Raw genomic sequence first — 21421 nt, 5'->3', positions numbered from 1 at the left:
TAAAATGCGCCAGATGGAACTGGAGGCAGAGACAGCGAGGCTAGCCTTCGTTCCTACTGTGCCTGTTTGTGAGCCGTCCCCACCTGCTGTGTCCTCAAACACGTTTGACATTAGTAGGCAGATAGCCTTAGTACCTTTGTTCAGAGAGTCGGAGGTTGACTCCTATTTTTGTGTATTTGAGCGTATAGCCGTAGCATTGAAGTGGCCTGAAGAGGTATGGTGCCTATTACTTCAGTGTAAATTAACTGGTAAAGCCCAAGAGGTTTTGTCAGCGCTACCTCTGGAGGACAGTTTGAATTATGAAGTGGTCAAAGCTACTGTTCTTCGTGCCTATGAGCTTGTGCCTGAGGCATACCGACAGAGATTTAGGTCTCATAGAAAGTCTTCTAGTAAGACTTATGTGGAATTTGCTAGAGACAAGGGAAATCTGTTTGATAAATGGCATGCTGCTAGTAAGGTAACTGATTTCAACTCTCTCCGGGAGTTAATCTTGTTGGAAGAGTTTAAAAATTGCTTACCCGAACGCATTGTAGTTTACCTAAACGAACAGAAAGTATCCTCCCTGGCAGAAGCGTCTGTGTTGGCAGACGAGTTTGTGTTGACGCACAAGAGTGTGTTTTCGGCTCAAACTGAGAGTAGAACCACTGAGTTTCCTACCTTTAGCCCTAGTCGGCCCGCAGTAGTATATCAAGCACGCCAGAAGAATGAGCGTTCCTGTTTCTATTGTCATAAAGTGGGACATATGATTAATGATTGCTTCAAACTTAAACGAAAACAAGGGATGCCTCTTCGTGCCAAGCCACCAACAGGTGTTGCTCTAATTCGTACGGTTGTGAGGTCTGCAACAAAACAGGTGCCTCAGGGTAACTGTAGTTTGAAAGACCCAGTCCCCGACCGCAGTTATGAACCATTCATTTTCGAGGGGTTTGTGTCCCTAGAGAATGACGAAGCGTCTCAGCGTCCGGTTAAAATCCTTAGAGATACTGGTGCGGCGCAGTCGTTTATATTGTCTGATGTGTTGCCCTTATCTGACGATACATACTGTGGTTCCAGTGTGTTAGTGCAGGGTATTGAAATGGGTTTTGTCCCAGTGCCGTTGCACTTTGTGAAAGTACACTCTGAGTTAATCAGTGGAATATTCAGAGTGGGGGTACGTCCTAAGTTGCCAGTGAAAGGTGTGACCTTTATAATGGGTAACGATATTGCCGGAGGAAAGGTAGTACCCGTATTGGAAGTATTGGATAAAAGTGACCACTCTCTCTCGAATGAGTTGGCACAGAGTTATCCACATGTGTTCCCCGCTTGTGCTGTCACTCGTGCTCAGGCACTACAAGAGGGTGACGTGATAGATTTGTCGAACACTGTTCTGTTCAAAGAGGATGATCAAGAGGATGGATTGTGTGATACCTCTGAGAAGCTGATCACCTCTGACAAACAGCTCAGGAAAGAATCAAAGTACGTTGAAGTTATTGCTGATGCAATACAATTACCAGTCACTCGTGAGCAGCTGATTGCTAACCAAAAGGTTGACAACAAGCTTGCTAAATGTTTTTCTAGTGTTGTCTCGTTAGAAGAGGTGAAGAAGAAGAATGTGGCTTACTTCATTGATGGTAATCTCCTCATGCGTAAATGGAAATCCCATGTTGACGCGGGTGGAGATTGGAATGCTGTTTACCAAATAGTGATTCCTACAGCCTTTCGACAAAATGTGTTATCCCTTGCTCATGATCACCAGTGGTCTGGTCATTTAGGAATTACAAAGACGTATGATCGGATCCTTCGACATTTCTTTTGGCCAGGTTTAAAACAAGATGTGGCTCAGTTCTGTCGGACATGCCACACCTGTCAGATAACAGGAAAACCAAATCAGGTTATTCCTCCTGCTCCTCTTTGTCCTATACCTGTCATAGGTGAACCATTTGAGCATGTGGTGGTTGATTGTGTCGGACCGTTACCGAAGACAAAATCGGGTAACCAGTTTTTGTTAACGATAATGTGTATGGCTACAAGATACCCCGAGGCTATTCCTCTGAGAAGGATTACAGCCCCAGTAGTGAGTAAGCAATTATGAGTTTTTGTCTCGTGTCTAATGATTGTTGTATGTTTTGCAAGGTTGTTGCTTTGTTGTGAGTATTCCTTTATACTGTAATCGCAATCCCCCCTAGGGTTGCTCTTTTAAGGGTGGGAGTGTTACGGATACAGGTATCCTGTGTCTGTGTGTATCCTGTGTGTGTTTCTTTTCTCTCCTTCTCCCCTCACAGGTGAAAATCATTACTCCCCAATCAGTCAACAATCAACCCATCAATCAGAAGACACACCTCCTCCTGTTTCCTACCCTATCACAGTTCCTTCCCCATGGTTTAAAAACCCCATCATTTGTTTGTTCAGGAGCTCAATCTTTGTAATGCCATGTTGGTAGATAGCTGTTCTTTGTAGATTTCAGGAGAGCTCAATCTCTTTGTAATACCATGTTGGTAGATAGCTGTTCTATATAGATTTCGAGAGCTCAATCTTTTTGTAATGCCATGTTGGTAGATCTCTGCTCTTGATAGATTTCAGTAGCACAATCTCTTTGTAAATGCCATGTATGTAGATCTCGCTCTTTGTGTAATAATTAACCTCTTCTTTTGTTTGAGCACCTCCAAATCACTTTGTCATCTCCTGTGAGTATTGTTTTTGTTTATGGTGTTTGCTGGTGGGAAAAAGGGGAAACCAAGACAAGTCGCCCATGGGCATACACTACCCGTAGGTAAACTTTGTTAAAACACACTAGTTAGAACTGGGCGGACCACCCACTGTATTTTTGGTTAGTTAGTTAGCTGTTGTTGAAATAGGCTAGTCTAGCTTAGGGGTGTTTTTGCATATTTGTTTCTTTCCTTGGGTCCAGCTCAGCCCCTTTTCCTGCTCCCCCCCATTACCGTGTGTTTATAATAAACCCTGAGTTTGACGGTATTATTTCGGTTGTCGTGGTTATTTCGTTCACTTTTACTTTGTCACTATTATAATTTACATGAGTTATGTTACGGGTCTCACTACCATCCCCCCTAGACTGTCGGGCCAAAAGAGATTCGTAACAGGCACCAGGAAGAGGAAGAGGAAGAGGACCCTCTCCTAGACACATGCAGCAGGAGCAGCAAGATTACAACCAACCCTCCCACTTCAACACCTGATCGCCCAGTAAGAATGATGAGGATGCCACTCCTGCCGATGACCACACTGTCTGAAGCCCAAGAAGTGTACTGGCTAAAATGCCTACCCACAGGGCCTGCCACCCCTCACATCCAGTTTAAGTTCAACCAACTGAAAGCTCAAATCTACACTCTGCACCCATATAAGACTCCCCAAGCTGAGATCCATTGCACACTCAATGCAACAGAAACTGATGACTGCCTCTACACTGCAGACTGGGACGAAGACATGATGCACCTGACCCCACCTATCAGGTGTTGTGCCATTGGGTGTGGCCCAGAGGGGGTGGCAGCACCGGTCATCCTACGATCAAGGAACCTCCATGCACCCCTGGCCTGGACGGCTGAAGCATCAACAGCCATAGCACTCCTGAAAACAGATCTATCAGCGGCAGCAGCTCTGACTGCACCTGACTACAAGAACAAGTTCCATTTGGATGTTTCTGAAAGGGAAGGATTCACCTCATCCGCCCTATTCCAGAAACAAGAGGGGGAGAGAAGGGTCTTGATGTACTACTCTTCAAACTTGACCACATTGAGGTAGGACAGTCAACATGCTCCAGATACGTTGCTGCAGTAGCAAAAGCTATTGAAAAAACAGCTCACCTCGTGATGTCACCCTTCAATCAGCCATCATCCCTCAACCAGCATCGGCCAAATTAGCTGAAATCATCGGATTGACGCAGGCCCTCATCAGAGGAAAAGGAAAGACTGAATATCTATACAGACTCAGCCCATGCCCATGAAGCAGGCCACACTGATGGACCCAGAACTTTTATGAGAAGCACATGGCCCCACACACGAAGGCAAACTAAAGACCCTCCAAAAGGCCTCGCACATCTGGTGGCACCCTCACATAAAAAAATATGACTGACTTATTTTATGACGATGATTTATTTTGTGACGAATGCAATGTTTGTGACAGACACAACCCAAAGAAACCATATCGAACACCAATGGGCTCATACTTAATACCTAATGCATGTTTTCAGGATATTAGTATAGACTACACCGACATGGGCCCCGAAAATTTATCTAAAGGCAAACTCTATCTCCTAGTTATAGTAGATAGGTTCTCCAAATGGGTAGAGGCAATACTAACAAAAGGGGAGGATGCTAGGTCAGTCTTTGAGTGGCTACAAACCAAACTAATACCCAGGTATGGCATCCCAAGACAAATCAAATTTGACAAATGGCTCACATTTAACAAACACCTGAGACAGGTGGAAGAAAGATTTGGCATAACCCACAGATTTGGATCTGTGTACAGGCCCCAATCCCAAAATCTGGTGGAACGTCAAACCAAAAGCAAAAGCTAAGATAGCTAAAGTATGTGCCTCATGGGATAATGACTGGTAGAGTCATGCATGGTCCACCAAGGGAGGGAGGTCATATGCCCGCCCTTGATGTACAACAAATTGTAATGTCTAATTATGTGAAGAAACTGACGGTTCTCTCTGCAGCACTCTCTACCCAGGTTGACAAGGTCCAGGAGGGGGAGCTGCCGGGGGACACGCCACTACTGAAGGTAAAGGTTGGTGACTGGGTGAGGGTTAAAGTCCACAAGAGAAAGTGGCTGGAACCCAGGTGGACTGGACCGTACGAAGTGAAGGAGGTTACTTCACACTCAGTCCAGGTCAAAGGTAAATCAGGCGCACCTTGGCACCACCTTACACATTGCACCCCAGCCCCAATTCCTTCTAGAACACTGACTGAAGTCAGAGCTGATTTGAGCGGCCTAAATTTGATTCCAAATGAAGACACTCCTTCCTCAGGTGATGCGGCATCAAACTCCGCCTCCCCTGAGAAGGGAACCTCGCCCAGTTAGAGGGAAATTTCTCCCTCTCTGGGTGAGGCTGGGGATATCTGGTCCCTTATTTGTGATATTCCTACTGATATTTGGAGTAACCCTAGGACTTTCACATGGTTAATTGAACAACTATTTCACCCTGCCACATCACGTACACCAACCCCTACACATGTCCCTAACTCCTTTCCTGATATCACTCCCTCCAATCACAAGGTTAGAAGCACCACCTTATGTATACCCACGATTGCAACCGCCACCTTTCTGCGATAGTTTTCACGTCTAATAGATGTGAAGAGGGGGATTTGTTATATAAATATTCATACACATAGCTCATATAAACAAAGACATTCCGTCGCAAGAACACATACACCCAGCCACAAGACTGACCCCCTCTATTGGTCGGATGCTCAGGATAAGGCTCTGCTGTGCACCAATGGGGCTTCTGCTCTGGCTAGAGCAAGGCCCGCCTCCAACCCTCCGACCAGTCAAGAAGACCGAAACGACAAGACTCCACCTACTTATTTCTATGTATAAAAATGAATGTAACCGTTGTATAAGGCCTCTTTTTCACCTGACTCCTTGCCGAGTTATGTGAACTAGGTCCGTGCACGTAAAACTGCGGGACAAGATATCTTTGACTCATTAAAACTGTCTTTTGTTACAACTGAAATCCACTCTATCCAGCGTCCGTGATTTGGTCTCAACTCTCCAGTATTTAAACACTAACAGTTGCTAGACATTTGTGTTATTCATGCAGACCAACCACCCTCCTTTCGATTTTGCCTTAATGTAACTTCTATCTTATGTTACATTTGGTATGGTACTTCTAGTCTATTAGACCCATTCTCAGCAACAAAAGAGTGATCAAATGAAGATGTCCTAAAATGGTAAATGTGACGTAGGGCACACACGTGCTCCAACACATACCTTTATTGGTAAACAAACAGTCAACTTCATTAATATTGCCACTGTATTCAACCTTAACAGCAACGATTCCAAATGCGTAATGGCCAACAAACAATCCACAGAATAAAAAAATTGGGTTTGGCTGGCAGGGCCAAGCTTTTGCCGAGATACACGTCCAGGCTTTGGAGTATGATTTGTCTGAGCTTTAATAGTGGAGTTACCATCACTGTTCTGTATGAGGCACTGGGGGTAAACCTGATACTTTTCAAAAACTACGAACACATTGGGGTCTTGGATGTTGTCCACACAGCTGTCATAGAAGATGGATCCTCCTGTTTCTTTAGGAGGTGGTTTCACATAGCTGAAGTTTCCCTCAGTGTAGTCTCCCACCAGCACATGACAAACAAACATGGACCTTGCTCCTGACTGTCTGGTGTAGCTGTGGGAGAACTTAGCATCCCTTACAGTAACTTGTTTTTAGCCCCAATATGATCTATGATGTTCACAGACATAGGCAAGCACATTTTCTGTGCCAATTCAATAGTTATTCATCTGAATTCATGGAAATATTGCATATACACTGTAGTGGCATCCCACCTTTTCCGTAGGCAGTTCTATTTGCTCCACATAGTCTCCAGTCAATGTTGTCTCTGCAAATACTGTCAACATCTTGAGTCAATCACCCCAAAAAACTTTCTCATTGATGCTTCTTCCTGAGGATTTGATAATCTGAGCATGAATGGACCTATTTCAGTGTGGAATCATTTACAATTAGTAAGACTAACAAAGGTGCCATTCAAATGGTAAATTCCATTAGAAGCTGTTCAATAAATGAATATTGATATAACTATCTCTTTAAGAAACCTACAGTGTATCAATTCTTTTGGCCAGAGTTTAGCACTCTCCCAACAGTGGGTTTGTGAACCCCCACTGTCATTTTCTCAAACGTTCTTGTGTACAGCTTTGTATTGCTTTGACCTTGAACACGTTACTCTCTGATGAAAACATATTTACAGTAAGACAAAGTCTTACTGACAGCAAGGCCATTCTGGCACTCTTACATACTCTTATTAGATGTGCTTGCTGATTTGTTTTATTTTTATTTGCCTTCCCCTGCCATCTGTAGTGCCAAAACCGTAAAAGCTACCAACACCAAATCAACTTTAAAATGTGCATGCTGACTGTCTTAATTTTATATACTACTTATACTTTCCACACTACAACCATATTTGCAAGAATTCCAATTTTTCAATGGTCATTGGATTGAATGAGGAAAATTGTGGTCGCTACTAGTTTTCAACCGTTTAAAATAGAAATACCATTCAAACTTTAAAACGTGCAGACCAGTCTTGAATAGTGTGCTTGTGTACAGCTTTTTGATACCGTTTATACTTGAACTAGAACCATTTAAAGTTTGCATAAACACTCCAAAGGCTTAAATGTGAAGTATTTGGATTAGCCACTGCTCTTGAATCCTTAAAGATGCAAACACCAAACCAACTTTGACATGTGCAGACTGACTCAACTTAGATTGTTGATGCTTTTTGTACTTTTTGAAATATAACCATATAAATTAGCATAAAACCTCCGTAGACTTCAATGGTCAAATTTGGAATTGCCAATGTTCTTGAACCATTTAAAAATGAACCAATGTTAAAATGTGCAGCTTGTCAATAGATCAGGTTGATTATATTTAGACTTTATAAACTGTAAAACTTTTTTTATCACCAATAATTTTATTTTATTTTGGTAAGATTTTATTTTTTATTTTGGTCTTGACATAGGCTGCAGTCCAAACATGTAATTTTTAACCCCTCAGCTCTCGCGCTAGCCACTTTCCCTCAGGAGAATCGCCATCAAAACCGGATGCAGTGCAGTTTGATTGCCATCTTAAGTGGAGGTCTAATTCACAAACGTTGCCCCCTCTACCCTCGATTTAGCTAGAGGGAGCAAGTGAAGAACGTTGATCACTTGTGGGGTTAATATGACCCACAATTCAGTGAAAACTGTAGTCACGTGTCCGGTGACCGCGAAGTGTCCAACTTAATCAACATGGCTGAATTTTTGCCTTTTGTGAGCTCGACAATAGCTTACTAAAAATATATACTGTATATAGATTAAATTGATTTTAGCATTGGCAAATAGGAATTATGCTCAAATTGGCTTAGTCTCATTGTGAGGAGCCTATAAAAAGTAGCTAGCTTCATATACATATAAATTAATAAATAAATTACATAACTATAAAACTATCTAGCCAGCTATGGGTAACTGTATACCCTGATGAAGACAGCATGTCTGTCGAAATGTTGGATATTAGGTTTTTAAATGATTGCATTTGAGCTAGAGTGTGTGGCTCTCCTTTTAATGTTTTAACTGTAGCTAGCTACCTGACAGGAGTGCTAGGTAGCTACATTAGCTTGCTAGGGGCATTAATAGCTTTAGGTTGGTTGTTTTTATGCTCAACTTCTCTCCCTACTTTGATACTATTTTATACTTTTCAACAATAAGCATTTCAAATTTGCATTAAAACTCCATAGATTAGAATAGTACACTTTTAATTTCAGATGAGCGGGGCCTCCTGAGTCGCGCAATGGTCACTACAGATCCGGGTTTGATCCCGGGCTGTGTCGCAGCTGGACGCGATCAGGAGACCCATGAGGCGGCGCACATTTGGCTCTGCGTCGTCCGGATTAGGGGAGGGTTTGGCTGGCTGGGAAGTCCTTGTCCCATCACGCTCTAGCGACTCCTTGTGGTGACAGGGCTCATGCATGCTGACTTCATCGCCAGCTGTAATGTGTTTCCTCCGACACATTTGTGCAGTGATGCTTAGCTGGGTCGTGTTTCGGAGGACACATGGCTCTCGGCCATGGCCTCTCCCGAGTCTGTACGGGAGTTGCAGCGATGGGACAAGACTGTAACTACCAACTGGGGAGAAAAAGGAGTAAAAAGTACTAAAAAAGAAGAGAGAATTTCAGATGAGCAGACTGACTCAACATAGATTGCTTCAATAAAGCGTTACAGTACTATTTAGTGCTAATACTACAACTATTGCAGTAAACCTCTACTACTACCACCACCACTAGTGTTGCAGACGCTACTGATACTACCATTACTACTAGCCCACTATAACCCACTATAATAACTCCACACCTACAAATCACCCCAAAATAGATCACTATAACTAACCCATAGCCTATTGTCATGAATGAGCCTGGTCATTGTGACCTGATAACTCCTCCAGCCCCAACCGGACTGTTAATACTGAAACAAAGAAGCAGAAAAAGAGGAACCAACAGCAAGCTGCTGAAGAGGCAGGGAGGAAGTGGCGGGTGCGGGTAGACTACAGATGTTCCACTGCCGGAGGGCGGAAGTTGATCTTACATAGCGTCACCCTCGTCGAACTCAAGCCCTGAGTTAGAGCCACAGGTTTGCGGCACCTTAATTGGGGAGATCGGGCTGGTGGCAATGGCTGGAGCGGAATTGGTGGAATGTTATAAAATACATCAAACTCATGGTTTCCATGTGTTTGATGCCATTCCATGAGCTCGGTTCTGTCGATTATTATGAGCCGCTCAGCAGCCTCCTGTGGTTAGTGCTGGTGGAGCTGCCGAATGGCACGTGGGCGTTGAATTAGATGTCACCGTGGATCATCGTCATATGTGAAGAAGACAATGTGTTACCTAACTCTGTTTAGACATCACGTGTAAAGGAGACAACGTCTTGTATGCCTGTAATTAAGAAAGGCATGGGCAAAATGTATAAATAGCAAAGTAAGAGATAGGGAAAGGGCAGATGCTGGGGCAGACAGAGCAGGAGCAGATTGATTTGTCAGAAGCTTGAAGATTTTGGTTAAGCCCTTTCCTGCAGTCGAATTACCTAGTGGCTTAATGGGTCGAATGGTAATATTTTTCATAATTAATAAACATTTTAAAATACCTGACGAAAATCCGGTGTTTCTATGTCTATGTTTCTACAGTGTTGTTTCAGTCTTCTGGGCTCTGCCCCACCTGCCCTAAATGACAGGTCACCTCTGGGAAAGAGTAAGCTAACATCTGTGGGCAAGCAGGGATAGACCAAGATGGGTGACCCGGTTGTTTTGAGTGGAGCTTAGCGCTCTCTTTTGGAAAACAACTAGTTGTCGGAAGACCCCTCACCGGGAAATACATTTATACCACGGGATAATCCAGGCCTACAACAATTAGTAAGAGTTGACCCACCCTTTGTGGTCAGTTGAAGATCCACAGGCAATAATTGCCCACGTGGGAATGAACCTAGTAGGGATGTTTTGGAGACAGCCCACACTAGTCACCTCAGCACTATGAAAACGTTATTACTACCATTACTACTATCTTATAAATGTTTTATTTAACCTTTATTTAACTACTAACTACATCACTACTGCCGTCACTACCACTACTATTTCACCACCATAAATACTTTAAGACTAGCAAGCACACACATTTACTACAGGAAATGTAATTGTCTAGTTATTATTTGCCTTCTTCCAACTGCTCTTGTGCTTAAACTGCTTTGGCTATCAACACTAAACCAATTTAAGAATGTGCAGACAGACCGGTGTTCAGGTTGCTATTTAGACTTTTTTGTATTAAAACCATATTTGCATAAAAACCAGTGCACGTCAATGGCCATAGACTTGAATTGAGAAAAATGAATAAACCCGCACACTGCTCTTGCCAGTATCACCGCTCTTTTTTAAAGCTTTACATATCGGCCTCAAGGCCTTCGTCAGAGCTTTTGTGAGTGTTTACAACTTGCACCCCTATGTAGACACTGCTCCGCCCACATCTATCCAAAGCGCTGCATGGGGTTGAAGTCTAGCGAAAACAAGCAAGTGTTACCAAACATAACAATGTGCACCTCACAAGTATTCCGATAAAGTGTGCACATAAAACGCACCGAACACGTCTCCAAAACCCCAATGAGGACATCGACCCACCAAGCAAGCCTTCACAAATCATTGGGCACAGTGCAAGAAAAAAATTCAGAGCAGTCTGAAGTGGTGGCATTAATTCATGTTCACATTTACATAATAACATGCATGGGCATTTCATCATTAAGACCTTTTGGGACTAATGTCTGGAGGGTGAAAAAATATATATATATTTTGTTCAGAGTATTATTTATATAACCTCCCGTGTCTGATATCTTGACATTCTCTATGCCACAAAATCTAAAGGTATGAATAAAAATGTACTGCGACTGAATAATGACAATATTTGTTAAATAAAATGGCAAAGATGAATAAATATGAATTGAATGTTTTCTGAGCTCAGTCTGAAATATTAAGGACAATCTCAAGATTAGATTCATGTTCAAATTCTCAATTGAAAGCATTGTTTTATTTACATGATGAGCCTGCTGACACATAATGTGTATATTTCAGGGTTTAATATAGCAGAATTCTAAGATTTTACATTTATTTTATATTTATAATAATTTAATTGGTTTGGGGGGACACATGAGCATTAGGTAAATGTTGATTTTAGAACAAGTATCTTTTATGATCATAGTCAGACAAATTCCATATTGTCTGTGACTGGGTTGAAAATAAAAACTTTTTTTCCCCACCATTATTTAACCAGGTAGGCTAGTTGAGAACAAGTTCTCATTTACAACTGCGACCTGGCCAAGATAAAGCAAAGCAGGGAGACACAAACAACAACACAGAGTTACACATGGAATAAACAAACATACAGTCAATAATACAATAGAAAAAGTCTATATACAGTGAGTGCAAATGAGGTAGGATAAGGGAGGTAAAGAAGTAAATAGGCCATGGTGGCAAAATAATTACAATATAGCAATTAAACACTGGAGTGATAGATGTGCAGAAGATGAGTGTGCAAGTAGAGATACTGGGGTGCAAAGGAGCAAAATAAATCAAATAAATAACAGTATGGGGATGAGGTAGTTTGATGGGCTATTTACACATGGGCTATGTACAGGTGCAGTGATCTGTCTATTTTACCTCTGACAGCTGGTGCTTAAAGTTGGTAAGCGAGATATGAGTCTCCAGCTTCAGTGATTTTTGCAGTTCGTTCCAGTCATTGGCAGCAGAGAAATGGAAAGAAAAGTGTCCAACGGAGGAATTGGCTTTGGGGTTGACCAGTGAAATATACCTGCTGAAGCGCGTGCTACGGGTGGGTGCTGCTATGGTGACCAGTGAGCTGAGATAAGGCGGGGCTTTACCTAGCAAGGACTTATAGATTACCTGGAGCCAGTGGGTTTGGCGACGAGTATGAAGCAAGGGCCAGCCAACGAGAGCGTACAGGTCACAATGGTGGATAGTATATGGGGCTTTGGTGACAAAACGGATGACACTGTGATAGATTGCATCCAATTTGCTGAGTAGAGTGTTGGAGGCTATTTTGTAGATGACATCGCCGAAGTCGAGGATTGGTAGGATAGTACGTTTTAAGAGAGTATGTTTGGCAGCATGAGGATAATTTGGTGTCCATATCAGACAAAAATGGAGGGCTTTAATGACTGAGGTGGCAACATTTGTATTCTTTGATGTTTAATATGTATTTAATGTTGTGGGGTGTTCAGAAAATGCATTTATTCTAGTAAAAAATAAGAAGTTTATTTACAAACAAACATTACCGCAGCCCAAGAATGACCCATATATGGCGCAGTCTGACTTCTTGCTTCTTGGATGTCCTCTTTTTAATGGCTCAGGGTGGAAGCTGTCCCTCTGTAATAAGGGAAAGGGGGACACAACTGAATGCATTCAACTGAAATGTGTCTTCTGCATTTAACCCATTCTGTCTGAATCAGACTATTTATGTCATTTCTTTCTGTACAGAGTTGTGAACAGGATTCCATTTGATTTCTCAATCCACATGTCGAGGTAGTGAACACGTTTAGTGTCACATTCAATAGTTATTTTGAGATTGGGGTCAATGTCATTGAGCAATGCCTAAAGTCTGACAGCTCTTCTCCCGTTCCTCTCCATATGCAAAAAAAAATGTAGTCAATTTATCGATACCATTTCAGGATTATATTCAAGAATGGATTTTCATTTTTATTCTTAACAAAACGTTCTTCAAAATTACCCACATAAAGGTTAGCATAGCTTGGAGCGAATGTGGAGCCCATCGATGTTCCATTCGTTTGGAGGTAGTATTCATCATCAAACCTGAAATAGTTATACGTCCAAACATATTCAGCCAGCTCTAGAATAAAGTTTGTTGGTGGGTATTTGTTAGTATCTCAGTCTCTCAAATAGTGAGCTAGGCCTGCCTAGCAAAATGTACAGGCATGGAGGTATGGCAAAGCTATTCATATTCAGGTTTTGAGATAAGGTTGTTTAATATGGCTTGCTCCACTTGTGTGGGAACAACACTCAGTTTTCTATAGAAAGGTTCATTACTGAGTTGTCTCAGAATCTCGTATTTGTATTTTTCAAAGTCTAAAACGACCACAGGTTTGATAACCAAAGATGAGTCTTTCATTAGTTCATTAAGTTCCTGTTTTTCTGTCCTGGTGATGTTCTTCTGAATATGGTTTGTTTTTCTCTTGTTCGACTAACCTACAATAGGTATTAATTGAGGAGTTGTTAACCATAAATGTCACGCCCTGGCCATAGAGGCTTTTATTTTCTATTTTGGTTAGGCCAGGGTGTGACTAGGGTGGGCATTCTAGGTTCTTTATTTCTTTGTTTTCTATTTCTTTGTTTTTGGCCGAGTGTGGTTCCCAATCATAGGCAGCTGTCTATAGTTGTCTCTGGTTGGGAATCAGACTTAGGCAGCCTTTTTCCCACCTGTGTTTTGTGGGTAATTAATTTCTGTTTAGTGTCAGCACTGTTTCGGTTTTTTTCACCTTGTTATTTTGTTCGAGTGTTTTTTTGAGTAATAAAATATCATGAACACTTACCACGCTGCGCTTTTGTCCGATCCTCATTCCGACGAGAGCCGTGACAATAGGACAGAATTTGCTTTTGGACTTAAAATGGGTAACAGTTCTGTTGGGTTTCTAGGCCAGACACAGTGTTTTAGGAAAACAATGAGTTTAATCTTGCGAAATAATTTAAATATATATACTTTAGTATCAAATGGTGTTTTATGTAAATTTCGGTGCAAAAGAGACCCTTAGATAAGACAGACTTGTGCGTCAGTGTGGCTTTTTTTTCACGGAGTCCTGCTACAGCTCCGTGTCCACGGTCTGTGTTCCTGGTCCCTCTTTTGACTGCTTGCCTCTCCTACATCGTTTATTTTCTTTCGTGGAGTCTTTTACAGCTTTTCAGTCTGTGTGCGATGGTAGCTGGATTCACTGTCTAGGGAATTCGCTCTCAGTGGATGCCTCTGTCTGCGTTTCCGTGTTCCCCGCTGCTGCGTATCTGCGTCCTCCGGTCAGTGGTGCGTTGCTACGTCGGTCTCTCGGTGCTCCAGTCCTTGGGCCTTCCCATGCGTTGTGCTGGTAGTCCTCTGTTTCTCGCTGATATTTGAGATTTGATCCTTGTAGGAACTCGCTGTATTTATAATGGACTGGTTGAAGTCTGGGCCTAGAATCTCCTTCGTCATCACCTCTTGTTCACTGATCTTCAACCTCTTTTACTTCCTTCGACACATGTTCAACGATTAGTAGTTTTAAATCTAAACATTTGTTGCGGATTATATTTTTAAAAGATACCACTGTATTCCTATTCTCATTCAAGCCATGTTTAATGTATGCAAAATTCGAAAGGGTATGCATACATCTGTGCCATCTTTGCTGCAGGCGCATGACAACAGTTGAACAAGATGAGGAAAAAAGAAACCCGCACACTGCTCTTGCCAGTATCACTGCCCTTTTATTACGCTTCACACATCGGCTCAAGGCCTTCGGAGCTTTTGTGAGTGTTTACAACTTGCACCCCTATGTAAACGCATATAATTTGAATGTATGGTCTTTCCATTTTATTTCAGCAAGCCATGACACCAACCATCTCAGATTAAAAACAGATCAAACAAGCATTCCTGCAACATTTTGTCGAATTATTTTGTCTTCCAAGTATGAATCCCATTTCTACCAGTATTCCTGGCCTATTTGTCAAGGCAAAAGGTCATAGGACCATAATTCCTTGTAAATTACATTTACAAACATTCAAGATAACACCAGTTTCATATTCAACTTTATTGATGGATAAAGATTTGTTTTTTCATCTTCATAAAACATACAACATGAAATTACCATAGGCCCTAAAGGTACTAAAGGAGGAGAGGTAAATGTTGGTGGCATGGGAGGAGACTAATGGACACACCTGACAAAGTTCTATTTAGATCCAAAGTTTGTTAAAATTATCCTGAAACATTTTTCAGAACTTCAAATTGACCATTTTATGACATCTGTCCTCTATCCAAACTTATTTGGTACAACCCAGAATCCTATTACCAGAATTTAGTCCATGGTAGTTGTATTACTAAATCTTCTTTCAGCACTGTTGGTGATGGCGTCAAGGTAAGAAATAGTAAAAACAAAAAATGTCAAGCAAGCATTTATTAGTGTACTGTATGTACTGTGAACCCAAGAAATGATCAAACTACATTTGTGTAGTTTCCCTACTTTATATTCTACCTTTATTTAACTAGGCAAGTCAGTTAAGAACAAATTCTTATTTTCAATGACGACTTAGGAACAGTGGGTTTACTGCCTTGTTCAGGGGCAGAACAACATATTTTTACCTTGTCAGCTCTGGGATTTGATATTGCAACCTTCCTGTTACTAGTCCAACACTCTACCACTAGGCTACCTGCCACCCCATATTATCAAATCACAATACACAGTTCATCCCTGACCTTGCCAACTGCTGACAGTTAAGTAGCCTTAACTTTCTATTGCTTGGACACACAATACTAAGGTCCATACAGTCAATTATGCATTACTAATCTACCAAATACATCTGCAACTAAACACTAATTTCCAAAATACATGAATGGAATATATATATATTTGCTTTGCCATTCAAATTGGAATGGAAAACCTGGCCAACCCATGCTTTACATCATCTGGTATGATCATTAACTAAGACAAAATAATTTATCTTACGTTTTCCTGCACAATATCGGTACAGCAGTTCCCTTTATTGTATGGGACACCTGCAAATGTACTTTGAGGCCATTCAATACAATACTCATCATTAAAACAAAAGCAGTTTCGGTCCAAAGAGACAAGACTAACAAAGGAAATGGAGGAACTAACAGCACAGGTAGACAGGAGTAACTAACAGCACAGGTAGATGGCAATAACAACTGTACTATAGAGGCACAGAATAAGTTGGAGGAAAAACAAAAAGAACTGGAGGAACTTATTCAAGAACGATCAAGTGTAATTTATTACAAAAATAAAGCTAACTGGAAAATGTTAAATGCTTATATTTTTCTTGAATCTTCAAGATAATGCTACCAAAAATAATATACAGAAACTTGTTACATATTATTATTATACCAGGTAAGTTGACTGAGAACACATTTCCTTAGGAGGTGGTTTCACATAGTTGGAGTTTCCCTCAGTGTAGTCTCCCACCAGCACATGACAAACAAACATGGACCTTGCTCCTGACTGTCTGGTGTAGCTGTGGGAGAACTTAGCATCCCTGGCAAAGTAACTTCCTGAAAGTAGCAGTTATTGACCATGTTTAGCTCAGTGTTTAGATGCTTTCATTTTGTAAATCTTAGCTATAAAGTGCCTTTGTTCTTACTGACAGTAAGGGAAGGCTTATTAAACCAGTTGCAACATTTTTCTATAAGAATATGTAATTGGCCATTTGAGCAAAACATTTTAAATTATATTGTTTATCCATTGGGCATGCCCTAATAGGCTATGATATTCACAGGCATGACAGCCTTTGTTTTTGCCAACACAACAGTTATTAATTTGGATTCATTGAAACATTGCATACACAAAGTACACTACTATACTGGCATCCAACCTTTTCCAAATAAAGTTCCATTTGTTCCACATAGCCTCCAGTCAAAGTTGTTTCTGCAAATGCTGTCAACATGTTTGGAGTCAGTTCCATGGAAAAGCTGCTTCTCATTGATGCTTGTCCCTGAGGATTCCATCTGATCTCTTTGCCTAAAAGGGAGTATATTTGGGTTAATTAAACCCCAACTAAAGAAAAAACTATATACATTTATTTTTAAAGAACTGTCTTTTAGAAACCTACAGCATGTAGAACTTCCATAGGATAGGGTTTTGCACTCTCTCGATGGTGCGTATGTTGAACCCCACTGTTGTTTTATCAAAAGTGGCCTTGATGTCTTTGTATTCCTTTGCTGAGTTTGGCAACATAACTCTCTGTGAAGACAGATTTACAGTAAGACAAAGTCCTCATAAGCTAATTCATATTCAATGTTATTTCAATGTAACGCCAGACTCCCAGTCAGTGAGTATTGACACAATGCTCAGTGTTTTGTATTACCTCAAAGCCAGTCCCAGGCAACCGAGACTGGTCCCAAAAAGGTGGCACAGAAGAAGTGGTGGTATTAGATGTGCTTAAGAAAGAAATGAGGGCATTCCGAGTGTCATCAACGAACACATGGTCCTCATCATACCGCAAAGATAATACAAATCTAGAGACCCAACATCATACTCAGTGAACCAAAATCTAATTACCTATATGTTGTATCCTTCCCCTAGAAAATCAATCATCAATTGAGTTTGCTGTATTTCACTCTTACCCAGTAGCTCTCTGAACATCTACGGATGATTTGAACATCGGCCGTCTTCTTACCAGTCTTTGGGTGTTGTATTTATCTGGATCATGACTAAAAATATATATTTCTCAGTTCAGAGACTAAAACAGGTATACAAAAATGGATGAGTAACCTACAGACACAACATACAAGGTACTCCCTATCAACAATGAAATTTGACTATCCTGTGAGTTTCAGATGGGACAACATGTTTTATTGTTCAATCTTTAGTGTTCCGTAAACCTGTTTTTATGACCAGTATTTTAACTACTGGACCTACACCATACTGAATCACATCTGATACCTGCCTACCTTCCAAATTTACTTCATAGGTGAATCTTCCAGCAGTAAACTCAATCAGTGAGCCACGGGAGGGATCGATGTACACCCTCTCTAGGTCCTCCACAATCTTAGGAGACACACACACACACACACACACACACACACACACACACACACACACACACACACACACACACACACACACACACACACACACTATAGACACTTTCTTATTTTCTTTGTGCCATATTAGAGGGAGAAATTAGGTATCATCACTACATACTGGTGACAAATATGGAGTCCAGCCACCATGGTTTTCCTCCCAGTACTAGGTCCACTTGGTAGCAAAGACAGCATCTGGCTGGTCCAGGGAGGAAACCGTAGCAAGGCGGCAAACTTTGCGGTGCCCACGAGTCATGGTGATAAAGTTAACTGCAAAAAGTATCCTGCAACAGGGTAAAGTATCCTGCAACTGTAGGACAAAGGAACATCTTCAATGCTTTTATTTCATTTTTAAACATCCCCATTGTCTCACGGCATCCTAACAACACGTTGTGCACATACATACCTCTGTGTGTTTGCTGGGTCACAGTAGTCCCTTTCAATGCCCTCATTGTCTGGGATACGTGACCAGCCACGTCCATTCTCCACCTCTCGTTGGTATGGCATAGTAGAATGAACGCCCATGCACTTGGCTTAAATAGAAATCAAAATCAGTTCAGTAGATCTTGCTGATTAAGTCTGGGAAATTAGAACATTGTGTTATTCAAAATACTGTAAAATACTGTAAAGATAATACACCAGTGCTATTGTACCTGAGTTGGATTGAAAACCTCACTCCATTGAATGCCTAACTTTTTGGTTGCGCAACATGCTAAGTTGTTGTCAAGAGGGCCGGCACTTGTGTTTGCAAGTCAGAGGATTTGAGATCACTAACCGGTAAGGACTTGTGAGAAAGTTAGCAATACTGTTAAGCAAGCAGTTACTGTACCTTGTTGAGAGCAGCGTCCAAAGATGAAGTCATGACAAATGTCTTTTTTTTCTGTGGTGAATGTAAGATTTCACATTTAATTTGACATTAGGTTGTAAAGTAAGCTGGTCATTTATTTGAAGACCACATTAAACCACAATGCAGCAATACAGTTAAATAAACAAAGCATGACATTGTAAACTTTTAACAGTTATCTGAGTGGCCAATAAGGTCAACATAAAGGTTTATGCAGTATTTCACAATAATAATGATTCTGTAAATCTGTGCATTGCATTACCTCATGTAAAAAATGTAATATTATTTAGATCATTACCAAAGTTGGGCGCATTTGCTGAACCTTCCATGATTTTGAAAAATTGCAAACTCTGTTGGTAAATCTTGGTCCACATCCTCCATCGTAGGATAAACACGTATAGACATACTGTGTATAGAGAGACAAGAAGAACAACAACGACAACAGACTTCACTCCTCCCGCAGCCGTTGCATAGGCCTATAATGCTGATAGGCTATAGTCTAATTTACTTTCACATTCCCACTGCAGCCTACTATTACAGGTTAGGGTAGCTTATTCATCTACACTCTTAAAAATAAAGGTTCCAGTTGGAATGTTTTTCAGAGCGATGCCAAAACCTTAAATGGGATGGTTCTTTGAAGAACCGTACACAAATCAATATAAGGTTCTACAAGAAACATGATGGTTCTTTACCGAACTGCATTGATAAATGCAATTAGGTGTTGTTTTAATGCTGTAGGGAGTTGAGTCATATTTTCATATTTCCCAGTGTGCCTTCCAAGTGAATTTTAGAGTTGCCAGTATCACTTATGACTGTTTGCTAGTGACAGAGACATGGTTGTTACATTCATTCCTGTTCAGTCCTGTGACCTTCACCAAGTGAGATCTTAAGTGAAAATGATATTTTATTAATCAGTTCTGTTTAGATCCCCCCCACATACAACTCTTTTAGCTCTGGAGTGGATGCTATTTTACTTTCTGTGGGGAAGCAAGTGGGAGAGGCTGAGGAGGGAGGTGGTTAAGAGGCCCAGGTCCAAGGGGGGGAAAGTCTTGTCTGACGTCTACTTGTTCTTGGGCAGCTGCTACACAGCATGACATCTCACTCTTGCCAACTCCCCGGTCAACAACAAGACCCAGGCCCTTGCACGGTTCTGGCTGGGATCATACCTCAGGACTAGGGCTGATCCCAGTTGACATGCAAGCCCCAGTCTCTTTCCTGCTCCCCACACACTATGTCCAGCTCCAAAAGTTTTAAAAACATTTTAAACTGGAAAAACAGGCAATCACGGTTTTAACTAAACACAGCTCTCTTCTCTCTCTCTTGTGCAGGAGTGGGAACCAGTGTGTCGAGTGTGCGGGCTTGCTATAGGCGAGCCCACAACGGTTTGGTGCAACGTGGCCCATCCTGTTCTGCTGAATCGGCAACGGGACCTGTCCTGGATGGTCGCCCACGAGATCCTCCCGGTCAGGGCCGTTATGCACTCCCGGGGCATGGCGAGGACATCCGCATGCCCCAGACCAGGTTGCGGCCAAGATGAGTCGGTGAGGCACTTGCTCTGGGAGTGCAGAGCCGCCAGGGACCTGTGGAAGGAAGCAGGCCCCCTGATCTCCCCGTGTCTGCCAGTAGGGGAGGACCTAATGCCCCAGCTCGTGCTGCATGGGGTGGGCCGAAAGGCTTATTCCACCGAAGGCCTTCACCAAGCTCTGGCCCACACTCACATGTCTGAAGGATGCACTGCGGTCCTCCCGCAACCTGCTGGTAGACCACCCCCAGGCAGTGGCCATGGTAGCCACGGAAGCCCTGGGGTGGTACAGAATAAATGGGGCCTCGACCCCAGGCGAAGGGTCCCCCACAACACCCAAGGTCCCGGCGGCCACGGCACCAAGGGCGATGCCCCTAGGGGAGGGATCTGCTCTGGGCCCCGAAGGACAGGACGGTAATTGATTCAGAAGAGCAGGAGGAGGCGAGTTTGATAAGGACTCACCCTGTTCCTGTACAAAGGACGGAAGACAGCTTTTTAACATGTTTTCCATATCTAAAAAATATTTTACCTTTGTTAAATAATTTGTGCACATTTTAAATGGCTTTTACAAGAAAATGTACTTTTATTGATGGTTGTTTTCTTGTTTTAAATAAACAACTTTTTTAAAACAAATATAAATGTAATATTCAAATGCTGTTTTTTGTGCCTTTATTTATTTTTTTACGTGTAAAAATGATGTATAAATATATGAGCTGTTTTTAAGGAAGTTTATAAATAAAAACTTTCCAAAACAAATACAAATAATAATAACTAAAATACAATTATTTTGAAGGGCTCATTTAACCCTAGTACAGTGGCCTGAAACTCATCACATCCAGCCTGCAAGTCACATTATGCTGGCTTTCAAAGTGATGTGTAATTCCTATTGGAATCCAGCCAGGTATATCCAACATTTTACATTTTTATTCACCCCTAACCTATATTCAGAATGAATGCCAGGGTTGGGAATACTAAGTTATGAGACTACCTAACACTTCTAAACAGGAACAA

The sequence above is a fragment of the Oncorhynchus clarkii genome, chromosome 21 (assembly GCF_045791955.1).
Source record: "Oncorhynchus clarkii lewisi isolate Uvic-CL-2024 chromosome 21, UVic_Ocla_1.0, whole genome shotgun sequence".
In the NCBI taxonomy this organism is placed as follows: Eukaryota; Metazoa; Chordata; class Actinopteri; order Salmoniformes; family Salmonidae; genus Oncorhynchus; species Oncorhynchus clarkii.
Note: the sequence above shows the minus strand (reverse complement) of the source record.